We start from the raw sequence: 4,644 nt of genomic DNA, 5'->3' as shown, positions 1-4,644 counted from the left end.
GGAGCAGGTTTACTTGACAAGACAATAAACGCGCTTCCGTTTGAAGTATATATACCTGGTTATCAATTTTGTGAACTCGGTACTCGTCTCGCGAAAAGATTAACACGTGGTGATCGAGATATAAATCGATTAGACGCGGCGTGTTGCGAACATGATATCGCCTATTCGCGAAGCAACGATCTCGCCGATCGTCACATTGCCGATCGAGTTCTCGCCGAAAGAGCACGCGAACGTATAACAGCGAGTAATTCGACGTTTGGTGAGAAAGCTGCCGCAACCGCTGTATGGGCAGCCATGAAAGCAAAAACGAAATTAGGGGTAGGTATGAAAAGAAGGAAAAAAATGAAAACGAAGAGACTACTTCCGGTAACGAAATGTGGAGATTTCTTACCGATTTTATCAATGTTAAGTGCGCTCGGATCTTTGATCGGTGGAACAGCAAGCGTAGCGAGAGCTGTAAGCGATCGCAAAGCCGCTCGACGTCAGACGGAAGATCGCGGACTGTATCTAGCGCCCTACAAATGTGGTGGTAACGTGAGGAAAAGAAAGGCAAGAGGTAAAAAAAAACATCGTGGAAGGAAACGTTAGAGACTCTTAAAATACCGTTCTCCGGTATCACAATGAACGAACAGTTGAGCCGTGCGGCGTATCGTTTGCGTTTACCATTCTTCAGAGGTGTGTTTATGCGTGACGCGTTACCGACGAAACCGTAATGAAAGCGGTATCGTAAATCTCGATAATTCGAAAAATGCGGGCACACACTGGATTGCTTATGCGAAAAAAGGAAATAATACCGTTTACTTCGATGGTTTTGGCAATCTTAGACCGTCAAGGGAACTCGAACACTCTATCTCGGAAGCAACGTAACGTATAATCATCGCTCTTATCAAACGTTCGATCAGAATATTTGTGATCAATTGTGTCTACGATTTCTTCGAGAAATAGATTGGAGGAAAAAAATATATCTAATAATGTGCCGTATGAGTCATCTCAGTTGAACGTTTACCTTCGATTACATCATGTCGTTGACTCTCACGTTAACTGGAACAACCAGTATCCTCACGGCGAGTTACTTTCCTGCGTTGGATTTAAGTAATGGTGAATACGAATTGGATCTTACGAATTTCGAAACGTACAACGCAATACTGAATGTTACTTCCATGAATAATAACTTCTACTTCGATACCGACGATAGAGTAATCATGATTCCCGAAGGATCGTACGAATTGAGTGCTATAAACAAGTGTCTGAGAGCTGCTATTCGTCACATACAACGACGAACGCTTAACGATAAAGATAATGATGACGATGTGTACATATTCGACGACGATGGCGACGATAGTACTCACACCTCATACGAGGTTATTAAATAACGAGACTGACACTGTAAGACATTTTATTTTGATTTCATACATATTTACTTATTATCACCTTCAATATACATCCCTCTTCTATCCCTACAACGCTCCATGCGAATCTTCCAATGTTTGAAACAGTGCTGAAAGTCTTCTTCTGTCAGCTGCTTCAGGACGTGTGCCGCTTTCTCTTTCACAGCTTCAACAGACTCAAATCTTGTTTCTTTTAATGCAGATTTCACCTTAGGAAACAGATAGAAGTCGCACGGTGCAAGATCCGGCGAATAAGGCGGATGGTCTAACACTGGGATGCTATACTTGGCTAGAAACCTCTTGACAGACAATGCGGAATGAGCCGGCGCATTGTCTTGGTGGAGAACCCATGACTTGTCTTTCCACAATTCGGGTCGTTTTTTCCTTATTCTTTCACGAAGTTCAACAAGAACGTGAAGGTAGTAATGTTGATTAATAGTTTGACCTTCAGGAACCCAGGGAAGGTACACAATCCCATGAATATCGAAAAAAACAATCATCATTGCTTTGAATTTTGATTTGCTCATTCGAGCTTTTTTGGCTCTCGGTGAAGTTGGGCTCTTCCAGTGCATGGCGCTTCGTTTCGGGATCATAAGTAAAAAATCACGATTCGTCACATGTTATTATCCTTTCCAATAAGTTTGGGTCATTTTCAATGGCATTCAAAGTGTCAGTACAACGATTTTTGCGAGCTTCTTGTTGTTCAAACGTGAAAATTTTAGGTACCATTTTGGCACACACTTTTTTCATGTTAAAATTGTTATGTAAAATTTGCCGTACACATTCTTTGTCAATTCCTATAGTTTCACCAATCGCACAAATACTTAATCGACGGTCGGATCGAACCAGATTACCGATTGTTTCGATATTGTCATCCGTTTTTGATGTGGAAGGGCGACCCGGGCGTGAATCATCTTCAACGTTTTCTCGGCCGTCTTGGAAACGCTTAAACCACTCAAAAACACGTGCACGCGATAAACATTCATGGTCATACACTTCTTTCAATAAATTATAAGTTTCAGTAGCGGTTTTTCCAAGTTTCACGTGAAATTTCACAACAATTCGTTGCTCTATTGTTACACTTACCATTTTTCCGGCGAAACAAAAAAACAACTCTAATGCGAAAGAAGGCTACGGCTATACGGATTTGTTTACAGAAGCGAGAGGTACTGCATTCGAAAGAGAAGGTTTCACGCTAAACAGCTGTCGGTCGCTGGCGCATGCGTACTTCTTCTGTAGCAGCGTCAGTCTCGTTATTTAATAGCCACCTCGTACAGAAGAGATACTGATTCTTCGAGCCAATGAGAATACTATGAGAAGCGAGATCAAATATGCGTACCGAATAAATTTTACGACACCGAATAACATCGGTTCGCTATTCAAAATCTCGTATAATACAACAAGTGGTACGCGTCTGACAAACCTGTAAACATTATGAATGTAACTATAATTCGTATAGAATGCAACATTACTTCGGGTGCGTACAACAACGATAAACCAGCGCACGATACACGAATTCGCGATGAACGTTCCACCTGGATATAAATTGTCCGATACTCCTACACACGTCATTTATCTCTCAGTCGTCGCGAGAAAAGTTGATATAACGATACTTATAGTGGATCAAAACGGACAATTGATAAACCTTCGTGGAGAAGCGATATCGATTCGACTTCATATACGACGATAAAAAATATGCTCACGAACGAAAGATACTCGTTCTAAAAACGAGTCGCACGATTGTAAGAATACATTCACCACAACAATCATATCGCAGACGTCGCAATTATCATTGCTCCGAACGATACGTTGGAAGAAAGCAGAGAGGAACGGAGGACAGATTGAACGCTGCGAACGTCGCATTTCTACGATCTCTGGGATTCGTCGTGAGAAATGAGTCGCGATATTCTAAATGTAGGATGTGAACCCATCTTCGACGACCATATGATTAAGATCGAGACTCACACTTACAACCCATACGTTAACACCCATCTTCAACGACCGTATCGTTAAGATCGAGACTCACACTTACAACCCATACGCTAACACATTCGGATACAGCGATGAAATATGAATACCTATACAACACCAAGATCTGTACATGTTACCATGTGAGAGTTTTCTCTACGTCGAGGGAAAATTTTCAACGAAAAAACGAGATGGAAACATATATATATATCCGAACATATATATATATATATACTACTGTGGGCAAAAAGTATCGATAATTTGTTTGTTTTTCAAAAATTCTTTATTTATTCATCCACATTCGTATCATCCCCCTCAAAGTAGTCCCCCCCGGTTGCAATGCAACTGTGCCAACGCTTTTTCCAATTTTCGAAACATGCCGCATAGTCGTCTGCCATTAGATCAGGCCGTTTCGCTATAGAAATTTTCACGGATGCATCCCTAACAGGATGGGATGCGGCGAAACACAAATCCATGGATTTTGATCAACTGAAGAAAAACAGAATCATATCAATTTTTTAGAATTTCTAGCGGTGTTTCATGCTTTAAGATTTTTCATAGCCCATAAGAGGATGTGATATTTTGTTAAGAGTAGACAACTCTATAACTCTTTCTTATATCAACCGTGTTCGAGAGCGAGTTAAAGCGAGAGCGCTGGCGAGAAAAATTTGAGTGATACGGCGTTTTAGCTGAATTTCGTTTCACGCGAATTATCAATTGCAAATCAAACGCGGCGGTTTTCTGATGGCGGAGCGTCTCCTAGGCGGTTGCACTGGTAGCGAAGTGTTGACTCGAAAAATAAAAGAGTCATTGCTTCTCGATTTTGTCTTTTATGCTCTTTTAAGAACATAAAAGGCTTCTCTTTGCATTCGCCTAGAGATTTTTGCAAAATTGAAAATTTTGAGGTGACCTTCTGTTTTGGGCGGCGATTGGCAATTTCGAGCGCAACGGCCAAGCGGCACGCTATTGCCAAGCGCGCCCATTAAATCTGGATTCTTGATTGGGATGAACGCATGTTACGCGATCGCGCGTGCGCTGCGACCGATCCGAGTTGGTTCGCCGTTATAGCGGTTGAGATCTGTGTACGTGCGACGTACGGCTTAGCTTATTGTTTTTCGACTTTATCGACGAGGTGATGACTGTGCTTATGTTTTGGAAACCTCTAAGGACGCTTGGGATCTTTCTAAAAGCTTTCGATCCGCATGTCGCATGAACGCCAAATATGCAAAAACTGTACATGTTGGCTGTATCTCGAACAAACCGCATGGGCTCAATTAAGTTCCCGCAC

The sequence above is a fragment of the Acromyrmex echinatior genome, chromosome 9 (assembly GCF_024713525.1).
Source record: "Acromyrmex echinatior isolate Ae372 chromosome 9, ASM2471352v2, whole genome shotgun sequence".
Lineage (NCBI taxonomy): Eukaryota > Metazoa > Arthropoda > Insecta > Hymenoptera > Formicidae > Acromyrmex > Acromyrmex echinatior.
This window is presented reverse-complemented; position numbering follows the sequence as displayed.